Source organism: Antedon bifida, chromosome 5 (assembly GCF_963402885.1).
Source record: "Antedon bifida chromosome 5, ecAntBifi1.1, whole genome shotgun sequence".
NCBI classification, from domain to species: domain Eukaryota; kingdom Metazoa; phylum Echinodermata; class Crinoidea; order Comatulida; family Antedonidae; genus Antedon; species Antedon bifida.
The window spans coordinates 10,707,031-10,719,553 of NC_136230.1; positions in this window are offsets into that span (position 1 = coordinate 10,707,031).

Here is a 12,523-nt window from a genome sequence, read left to right on the forward strand (position 1 = left end):
TTATACATAAATGGCATGATACACAAACAATGACTTCTCTGATATAATGTCATAGTTGTCTACTAGTAATTTTAGTTAAGATTATGGGACAGATTATGGTACCTCCACTCTATTTATACCAAACCATACAGGTACTCACAACAAATTACATGCCTTAATAATCATCATATCCTCGTTAATATATAACATATATGCATGTATGTATATGTATCTTTACGGGTTACGTATGATTTAGCTAATTACACAGAAAGTAACGTACAGATGCATACAGATACCCTTTTCTCACATTCTTTTATCCCTATCATAAACAAGCCAACGCGTGTAACAGCAAACACAGCTTCAATAATCGACAATATTCTTACGAATTCACAGCAATATCATCAGATAGAATCTGGAATAACTTATACGGATATTTCAGACCACTATCCTATCTTTTGCATAAATAAATCGGTTAAAATTCCAACAAAACATGAAAACAAATATAAGTTACAGCGTAGCTATTCCCGTCGCAATAAAGAACTGAACTAGAACGGCAAGACTGGGAGAATGTAATTAGCAGCTGTTATGCAAATGAGTCGTACGTTAACTTTCGTAACACAGTAAATAGACTGATAGATAAATGCTTTCCCTTAAAAAATATACACGTGAGAGCAAATATAAATAAATCTCCGTGGTTCACTGAAGGTATTGCAATATCAATTCGTAAGAAAGAAAAACTATACAGTTTGTATAGAAAAAATCCGACACTTTATATAAAATCTAAATACACTAACTACAGAAATAAATTAACTAAACTAATACGACTAAGAACAAGGCCAACAGCCATTAAGTCGCGTGCTACAATGCATAGTGATACCGGACCGACAGACAGACCGACAGACCGACAGACAGACCGACAGACCGACCGACCGACATAGTGAACTATAGAGTCGCGTCCACGCGACTAAAAACGAATTACCTGAATGAAGAATTTGAGAAAAATAAAAATAACTCTAAAAAAACATGCCAAAATATTAACAATTTATTAGAAAAAAATTACAATTCGGAAAAACCGTCAAAGATGTTCTTAAATACAAACTATTACAACAATGAACAAGATCAGGCAGCAGCAATGAATTCATATTTTATTAATATTGGCAAAAATATAGCAACTGATATAAAAAATAAAAGAGGTAATAGAATAGATCCACCAACGTTAATGTCTGGCAATTACGCCAATTCTATGTTTGTTAGGCCAGTAAATGAACATGACATTAAGAAATATATTGATAATCTAGATGTAAGTCACCTGGTAATGATGGAATTGGTGCTCGTTATGTTAAACCATTTTCGCAATACCGATTAAACATATTGTTAATATATCATTGACAACTGGTTACTTTCCAGATGAATTAAAGATTGCCAGAACTGTGCCTATATTCAAGGGTGGCGATGAAAATGACATAAAAAATTATAGACCTGTTTCAGTCTTGCCTTGTATTTCTAAAATGTATGAAAGGGTTGTGTATGATCAAACAACTCAATACCTTGACAAACGTAACATCATTAATAAATCACAGTTTGGTTTTCGCAAAAACCACTCTACGAGTCATGCAATTTCACAAACAATAGAAAAAATTACTTCAGCAATAGATAAACAAATGATAAGTATCGGCGTCTTCCTAGACCTTTCTAAGGCATTTGATACGATAGATCATGAGATTCTCTTACAAAAACTCAAATTTTATGGTATTAGGGGCATTGTTCTTGAATGGTTTAAGAGCTACTTATATATGAGAAAACAATATGTTCACATGGGAAATTGTAAATCAGAATTAAAACTGATTGAATATGGAGTACCACAAGGCTCAATTCTTGGGCCGTTACTTTTTATAATTTATACAAATGACATTGTTGAAAGTAGTAAATATTTAGAATTTGTCATTTTTGCTGACGATACTAATGTATTTTTTAAGCACAAAAATATAAACCTTTTAATTAACACTTTAAATACAGAATTAAGTAAATTAAGTGATTGGTTTACTGCAAACAAATTGAGTCTGAATACAAAGAAGACCAAGTTTATCGAATTTAGAAGCATGTATAAGAAAAAACGTAATATATTGTTCAATCAGATGTTTTGTTAATAATGTACAACTCGTTAATTTTACCTCACCTAATATATGCAATAACTATTTGGGGAGTTGTGGGGCAACGAAGCTACAGAGAATACACATACTTCAAAAACGAGCGATCAGAATTATATGTAAAGTGCATTATCAGCATCCATCAGCAAATTTATTTATAACAAAAACCTATTGAATATTTTTGACTTGTATGAGAAGTACACTGCTGTATTTATGTTTCAATTCCGTATGGGCAATTTACCAGTTTCATTTAACTTTTTTTTTTTACAAAAATGGAATCTGTACATGAGTATGGTACGCGGAAGAAGAGTGATTTCCGTATTCCTCTAAAAAGAACAAATATAGGACAAAGAAGTATTGCCTATAGAGGGGCAAATATTTGGAACCGTTTACCTGAAAACATAAAGTGTGAAACTAAAATCGGAAAATTTAAAAAGGAAATACAACAACTATTAATAAATAAATACTCACTCATGTAGAGTTCACTTTTGTTACTTTTACTTTTTATTTCTATTTGTACTTTTATTGTTGTATTTGCTAATTAGATATCTGTATTATAGGGTAATAAACTACCACCTTTATTCATTCAATGTTACATAAACAACAATTACAGAATCTCATATATATATTTACATTATTTTCTGCATATTTTTTGTTATGTTATCTATTACAAAATATGTTGCATGTTTAATGAAAAAAGTTGTTTAGTTATGAAACGTTTGTTAACTTATTTATCATAATTTGTGTATCTTTCAGTTTATATATTTGTATTTGATTTGCCCTTTAGATGGGAAATGCTTAACAAGTGGTGTAGTATACCAGGCCACTGAGGTGACGGGACGATTCGGCCCGGGACGATTCGGCCCTGGGACGATTCGGCCCTGGGACGATTCGGCCCGGGACTATTCGGCCCGGGACGAATCGGCCCGGGACGATTCGGCACACTTAAATTTATCGAAAATGATCATTTTTTAGTCACGCGAACGATGTAAACAAGTTACGCCCTCTGTTGTTTTTAGTAATTTATTATATATTATATCAAGATTGTCAATATCAATAAATTACTAAAAAAACGTAATTTATATTCAATTTATTACTTCGAAAACCTTGTTTATTTCGCCAAGCGACCAACAGAGGGCGTAACTTGTTTACATCGTTCGCGTGACTAAAAAATTATATCAAGATTGTCAATATCAATAAATACGGATTGTTAAACACCTTTAAAAACTGGATAAATACCAAAAAAAATGAATATGAATTTGGTCTAAAGTGAGACGTTTCGGCCCACAAAGTGAGACGATTCGGCCCAAAAGTGGGCCGAATCGTCTCACCAAAAGTGGGCCGAATTGTCCCGGGCCGAATCGTCTCAGAGCCGAATCGTCCCTGAACCTCACAAGAAATGGCACTAACAAAGTTGAAACATATGTTGGACTGACAGAAAATACTTTTTAAGTGTAGATACAATGGGCATACAAGCTCATTCTGTAATGAAAAGTATAAAAATAGTACAGCGCTTAGCATGTTTGGAAACTTAAAGATGACATTAAATATAATATTAAATGGCGAGTATTAGCCAAATGTAAGCCTTATTCCAATATAAGTAAACGCTGCAACCTATTTCTGCAAGAGAAATATTTCATTATAATATTATATAGCCTATGGAAATACGTGAACGTGATTGGTTGAAACTGCATCACATGACTACCGCTGCGAGGATCGTAAATCGTATATATCCTCGAGAACGATGATATTGACTGAGTAATTTTCGCGTAATTATCGTGTCCCCTGTCATTAAACATATACATTCTCGAGTTCGATGATATTGACTGTGTAATTTTCGTGTGGCTCGCGTTTGCCGATAAATAAACAAAAGTCATCTACTGGATCTTGAACTCGGGTGGAATTGTCACTCCATCGCAAGACAACGCTTCAACCGTTGCGCCACGGTTGAAGCTGCCGCTTCGGGATATATATATTCCCTCGGGGATGTCAAATCTTGTATTTCACCTCTAAGCAGGCAATATCTGTATAATATATAAGCCTGATATTTGCTCTCTTAATCAAAGAAACGAATTATTTAGCACATGCAGATATAGAAGAAAATTCTTATTGAGATATAAAGGTTACTAATTAAAGACACCTATTGATCGAATTCGGTCGAATATACAACTATTGTTCTGTTGCTTGCATATATTAACTATAAACAGTCTTTCCCTGATCATTGTACTTCTAATTACTTTACTCAGAGCCTAACACTTGAAGATTGAGGAGGTATTTTATCTCTCTCATAAAACAGTCTGTAGTGTTAATAAATATGTTGAATTATTAACCTGAGTCTTGATTTTTTCATTCATATTTGTATATATATATAATATCAATACATTCACACGTATATATATAGAAATACATACTATATATATCAAACATATATATACATACACATACCCATACAATATATACACATATGCATAAAATTAACATTAAAACCAAGAACGATAAAAAATATACACAAATATAATACATTAGACCTATTACACGGGCATAAAAAAGCCTATAAAAACTGTCAAGTGATAAAATGGAAATGTACCTGAATGGTCCTCGAAAACATGACCAACGCCTCTGGAAATTGAAGCCCGGGTGACACCTATGCATATGACTGATGAGTAATGTATGTTTATTTTGTGATGTTTCATGGTGGTCCATAAATTAGGTACGCAAAAAATATCGCTTCCAGGGTAATATAGCAAATTAGAGTTTAAAAAATGTACGAATAGAGAACAATATAGGCTAGTTATTATATTCGGTCTTCCGCCGAATGTGTGTGTGAGATTTGAACCTGTACTGAAAATAAGTTTGGTAAGATGCGAAATGTATACCAATTATGATTGATTACGTCCCCTGTCAGTAATGATGTATGGACACTTGACAGCAATCGGTGGTTAGGAACGTAAAGTGGAAAAGTTACTCAATAGATTTATTTATTTGTAAACAAAATGTACATTAATTCTCCCTGTAATGATGTAAACACTTTCAACAATTGGTATTACAACAATTGGTATTAGTATAGTATACGCTATAATATACATATTATATTATTATATATATTATCTGAACGTTACACACAGGAGGAAACCGTTAATAGGGGTCATCAATCAGTCTCTAACGTGACCGTACCAAGAGACCAAAAGCATAGTTTATCAACGTGGGTGACAGTGAGCGGGGCTTTAACATTTGTATCACAATATATCATGACAACAGCATCTTGTTAATTTTGGAACAAAATGATCAAATAACAACTTTCGTAGCCTACTTATAGTAGTAGTCGTAGTAGACACCATCAAATAGAGCAAGCAACAGAAATAATCGATAAACAGTAAAGGTGTTTCCCTGTACGGTAGGCCTGGCCTCCTATACTATAGTAACATTGAATCGCACCTAAATTTGATAAAATGATTAATAAATAGCATAAATAATTAGTTAAGTTACTAAAACAAATTGTATTTCACGTAAAGTAAAGGCCTTTATAATTGATATTTGAATATCTAAAACAAATAAATTGTAGTTCACGATTCAGTTGAATCACTACAATCACATTGTAGTTCGCATAAAAGTAAAGGCCTTCAATAAAAGTTAAATTACTAAAACAAATTGTAGTTCACGTAAAGTAAATGCCTTTAATCAATATAATTGATTAGTTGAATATCTAAAACAAATTAATTTCAGTAGTTCACGATACGTTGAACCACTAAAATATTGTTTTATTTAATATTGAATGGCGCCACCAACGGCCATTTTGTGAGTGTGAAAATAACCTTGTGATATCCACAAATTTCGATAGGTAACGCTAAATTTTGTCGTTGTAAAAGACAAAAGTGGAACAATAGCGTCGATGTGAAAACTAATGTTATCAAATCTACGTTTCGCGGTACATCTGAGATAGATAAGGTAGGTATCCATGGCGGAGATTTGTACCGAAGTTTTTGCATTGTGCTCGCCTATGTCAGAATTAACCATAATTTATATATAGATAATAATTATAGGTATACATACAGACAATATACTTTATTTCCATTAAAGTTTACTGAAAAAATTCTGACAGTTTTTCTTAGACGTTAGCCCATTTTTTTGTAGCATTGATAATGTATAAGTAAGTTTATAGAAATATGCTTGTGAAAGAAATACTGTATAATATATTTTTTGTTAATACAAATAAATGGTATATAGTACCGCGAATGATGATGGGAGAGGTTTCCTAACTATTAAAGATTGTTTGACCAATCGTAATATTAGAAAATCATGGAAGGATAAAAAATAGTGTAATTTGATTTAATTCTTTTTTTTTTGTCTTTTGTGGGGTCGTCCCACTTTTATTCATTAGGGTTGGTGAGTACCCTGCCAAAATACGCAAATTGAGGGCGCTATGCTTTGCCAAAATACGCAAATAATGCCAAAATACGCAAATTGAGGGCGCTATGCTTTGCCAAAATACGCAAATCATGCCAAAATACGCAAATCTGCTTTGCCAAAATACACAAATCATGCCAAAATACGCAAATTTGCTTGGCCAAAATACACAAATCATGCCAAAACACGCAAATTGAGGGCGCTATGCTTTGCCAAAATACACAAATCATGCCAAAATACGCAAATCTGCTTTGCCAAAATACACAAATCATGCCAAAATACCATGAATCATGAAAACTAGATAATAAGGATGATAGCATGTGCCATGTCCATTGAATGGCATTGCATTCAAACAGCATGTGCTGTTCACTTTCTGATTTATACAATATTGTCACATAAATTGTTTTCTGCTAAATTCCATAGTTTTAATTTTTTTTTACACGGTAATATTCGATGTTGGAGTTTAAAGTTGAATTGAGCAACTTTAACTATAATGTTTCATCTTGTATAACTTATAATACCATATACTACAGGCTATATGTGACATTTATCCTATGTAACCTTGAAAAAATTCTAATAAAAGGTCTTTTGGTATTTTCTTGTAGCTTTAGGTGTGAATAAATACCAAAAAATGTTAGTGAGATATGGAGGGTCAAAGGTCAGTGACCTTTTTGTGGCATTTGATGGCTCATAACTCCTCAACTCATGGGTTTAAAAAGACAAATGTGGTGTCTACATCTATGTTTTAGTGGTCAAACAACAAAATAAAGTTTTTGCAAATTTCGGGTTACTTGTGCCATTGGTCAGATAGTCGGGTCAAAGGTCATTGACCTTTATTCATTAATAACTACTGCTAGTCTAGGACCTGGGTAAGATTTGTATGCATTCAATTTAGGAGAGAATATCTCAACTATTATAGGATAATTTGACCCCAAGGAACAACATGGGATATGTGTCAAATTTGTTATCTGGGGCGAACATGCCCAAAATCGGGGTCAAGGGTTAGAAATGTGTGGTTCTTATATCTCGACAACCACTTGTCATACAGATTTGCTTTTGGTGTCAAATTGTTCAGAATATACATATTTATATTCGGTCTAACACAACTGTTACACCAAAAAATGACCGGAAATGCTTTTACTGACCTTTGACCAAACTTACTTACTTAATGTCACTATTAAGTGGGTGCCATGATAATTTGTCTCCACACATCTCTATCAAGCATGCTCTTTCTCAGTTCACTCAGGTCTAGTTTGGTATCTTTCAACAGAATGTGAAGCCAAGTCAGTTGACTTTCCTTTTCTCTTCTGGTTCCCAAAGGAGAACTCTTGAGGCTGGCTCAGAGCTTCTCATAACATGACCGGCCAGGCCCATGCGACGTCTTTGAATGATGGTTGTAAGAAGAGGAAGGTTTGCATATAGTGTCTTGTTGGTGGCGTGTGAGGACCATGGGATGTTTTGGACTTTCTCCATCCAATGATTTTGAGAGCGATGAAGTAAGACTCCATGTCTCACAGCCGTAAAGAAGAATAGCTTCAACTGTTGACTTAAAGAGGCGGATTTTTGTGGACTTGTTGATACGAGATGCCCATATTTTCGAAAGACTGTTCAGCGCACCCCATGCTTGACCAAGTCTTGCTTCGACATCATGGTTAGTGGATGAACAGTAGCTTTCGAGGTACTTGAAATCCTCTACTTGTTCTATTGCTGATCCATCCAGTGCGAAAGTTATAGAAGGTGATGAGGGGTTTAAATGTATGAATTGGGTCTTCTTGATGTTTAAGTATAAACCTATAGCTTGTGTGGCTTGTTGAATTCTGTGCAGTAGATTTTCGGCAGCATGTATGGAATCTTCAAGAATGGTGATGTCATCGGCAAAGTCTAGGTCTGGTAGTACTTCAGCTGGATGTCTTCTACTACGCCTACGGTGGAGGGTGAGACCGTCTGATGATGTAGTTGCTGATCGCATTGCATAGTCAAGGCAGACAATAAACAAGAATGGAGCAAGAGGGTCTCCTTGAAGTACGCCAGAGTCGATGTTGAAGCAATCAGTCTCACCATCTGGAGTCAGGACAACTGCTGATGTATTGATATACATTACTCTGATGGCTTCTACAATTTCATGAGGGATGCCGTATGCTAAGAGGATCTTCATCATAATGTTGCGATTGATGGAATCGAAGGCTTTGCGAAAATCAATAAAGATAATGACTGCCTCTTTGTGATGGTTCTTAACCAATTCTCCTCAGGGCAAGAATGTGCGTAGTTGTTGATCGTGCCTGACGAAAGCCATTCTGGTTCACAGGACGTATCCTATTTAAAATCAGGTGATTGTAGATCTTTGCAGCAAATTGTGATAATGAAATACCCCTGTAGTTATCTGGTTTTGAAAGATCACCTTTTTTCGGGATAGGAACGATCCCAGAAATTCACCATTCTGATGGCCTGTTTCCGTCAAGAGTTTGATGGCAGAAAGAAGTGAGAGCGTTCTGGGTGCCAGGTAATTTCTATATTTCGATGGGAAGACCGTCAAGACCAGGTGCTTTGCCAGATTTCATCTGTTTGCAGGCAATTGACACCTTAGCCTCGGAGAACTTCTCGGAGCTTATCTGGTGGTTGAAGTTAAAGATTTTGCCGATATCCATGTCATCTACCACTGAAGTCTCCACCGATAGTAGTTTGTGGAAGTGAGTTTTCCATGCTAGAAGACGATCCTCTCCCATGATGCAGGCACTTTGAGATCTCTTCCCTGAGAGTTGTTTGACAAGTTGCCATGCAGATCTTAAGCTGTTGGCCCATGCTGGTTGATCGAAAAAATGACCAACAAAACACATTTTCGGGTATAATTATTCTTTAAAATGTCAATGGACACACTGTATGGTATAAAATGGAAGCATATACAATATGCTACCCATTGCTACCCAACTTGTATTGAACATTTTTAATTAGGAATATAACTTTATGGAAAATGTGCATAATTGACTTCAGTATTTAGAATTATTATTAATTTATTTTTATCAACTAGTACGACCTTTCCTGATGTTTTGAAGTTGGGTCTAGTTACATTTATTTTAAAGAAGCCTTCACTGGATCATACTTGCATGGCAAATTTTCGATCTATTTCTAATGTCGCTTTCTTATCTAATTGATCCTTGAGAAATGCGTTGCTTTAGATCTTATACATTTTCTTGACGACAATAATCTGTTCGACCCTCTTCAATCAGCATATAGAAAGCACCACAGTACAAAGTCAGCCATTCTCAAGGTGCATAATGATATTATTTTAGCTCTGGATAAAGGTAATTGTCTTTTTTTCTGTGTACCTCGACCTGTCGACAGCTTCTGATACCATGGACTATTCCATTCTTATTGCAAGACTCTCGTCTATTGGTATCCGTGGATCTGCTCTAAATTGGTTGTCATATTTGTCTTCTAGGAAGCAGCAGGTCCAGATTGGTAATGTCAAATCCACCTTTATCGGCCTGAAATGCGGTGTTCCTCAAGGATCAATACTGGGTCCAGTATTGTTTTTAGTTTACATCTCGCCCATGAGTGATATCATTAAGAGACATTGTGTCCAATATCATGTGTACGCAGATGATACACAACTGTACATCAGCTTTAATCCAGCAGAGTTTAATGAGGCGAAGTCGGTTATCGAAGCTTGTGTTGTTGATGTTCAGGATTGGCTAACTAAAAACATGCTCTTTTTAACCCTGGTAAAACAGAAATCTTATTTCTTCATTCAAAACACTTCAAGAAATTGGCCATTGCTAGAAACATCAATCACATCATCGTTGGAGGTTAGATATATCGGAGTTGTATTTGACTCAGCAACGATTATGTCCAGACCTATCAACAACATTAGTAAATCTGATACCTACCACCTTCGTAACATAAGATCAATTCGCAAATCCATAACCCACTCCTCGCTTATTAAACTTGTCCATGCACTAATAACATCACGGTTAGACTACTGCAATGCCATTTTGTTTGGTCTACCAAATAAAGAACCTAATACTACAACTAAGTCTTTTCTTTTTTATACCAACTATTTCATTACAACGCTAGAATTATTTCACCTAAAATAAACTTACATTAATTTATACTCATTTTTGTCTAAATTTAATAAAATATGCATATTTTCCAAAAATAACATCACATACTTAAATAAAAGTTAGGTAGCTATGGATAGCATATTGTATTTGCTTTCCTTTGATACCAAATATGTCTTTTCAAACATTTGAATTATTTAATATCATAAATAAACCAAAATAAATTATCTGGTAATGTATACCCATTTTTGTCAAAAAGCAATAAAATATGCACATTTTTCACCAAAGTAGCATCATAATTACAGATTTTTATTACAAGTTGGATAGCAATGGATAGAATATTGTATGAGCTTTTATTTGATACCAAATTGTTCTTCCAAACACTTATTTAAAATTATTTAATATTATATAAATAAGCACAACAATTACGCTACTAAATATTCATTTTTTGTATAAAAGTAATCAAATTAGGCACATTTTCCATAAGATTAGATTCCTAATTAAAAAATGTTCAATACAAGTTGGGTAACAATGGGTAGCATATTGTATATGCTTTCATTTGATACCATACAGTGTGTCCATTGACATTTTAAATAATAATTTATCCCGAAAATGTGTTTTTTGGTCAAAGGTCAGTAAAAGCATTTCCGGTCATTTTTTGGGTAAAAATTGTGTTAGACCGAATATAAATATGTATATTCTGAACAATTTGACACCAAAAGCAAATCTGTATGACAAGTGGTTGTCGAGATATAAGAACCACACATTTCTAACCCTTGACCCCGATTTTGGGCATGTTCGCCCCAGATAACGAATTTGACACATATCCCATGTTGTTCCTTGGGGTCAAATATCAAATGAGATATTCTCTCCTAAATTGAATGCATACAAATCTTACTCAGGTCCTACACTAGCAGTAGTTATTAATGAATAAAGGTCAATGACCTTTGACCCGACTATCTGACCAATGGCACAAGTAACCCGAAATTTGCAAAAACTTTATTTTGTTGTTTGACCACTAAAACATAGATGTAGAAACCACATTTGTCTTTTTAAACCCAGGAGTTGAGGAGTTATGAGCCATCAAATGCCACAAAAAGGTCACTGACTTTTGACCCTCAATATCTCACTAACGCAGTTATTGACACCTAAAGCTACAAGAAAATACCAAAAGACCTTTTATTAGAATTTTTTCAAGGTCAAACCATATATAGCCTCTACTAATATTCCAATCTATTTCTACGTTTTTAGCTCACATTCCCATTTTCTTTGTGAACCTAGTTCATTGGAACGTTTGTTTATAAAATATTTATAGTAGATAGATCATTTAATGTTCTTATGCAACAATGAATCAATATTACCTACATCTTGATTATTTGTATTGTCTTTTCTAATAATTTCTTTCCACACATTTGGTATGGCATTCATAAGCTGTAAGTATTCAATTAAACCATTATGTTTTTTATACAAAAAAAAAAAAATTACATACCTATCATTTATAAATATATCACCAATTGTTTTATAATCAGAATATAACCATGATTTGAAGTACAATGATTTATTGTTAGATACTATAAACTTGTTTTCACATAATTGTTGATTTTTTATTTCTATTAAAGTTGTTGGTTTTGCTATGCATTTCCATTTACCTGGATCTGGACTTAACAGTCGCTTGACCCAATTTAGTTTCAGTGATTCAACCACAGAGCTAATATCTGGCATGTTTAAACTACCTTCTTTAATATTTTTAATTAAGGCTGTTCTCTTTATCTTTTCCCTTCTAGCTCCCCATAGAAATGTATATAGTAGTTTTTCTATTTGTTTAACTATATCTTTTGGAACATAAATTATACTTGCGACAAACTTGGACAATGCAAGTGTTTTAACAATATTAATTTTACCAAAAAATGTAAGATTCCTTCTTTTCCATAAGTTTAA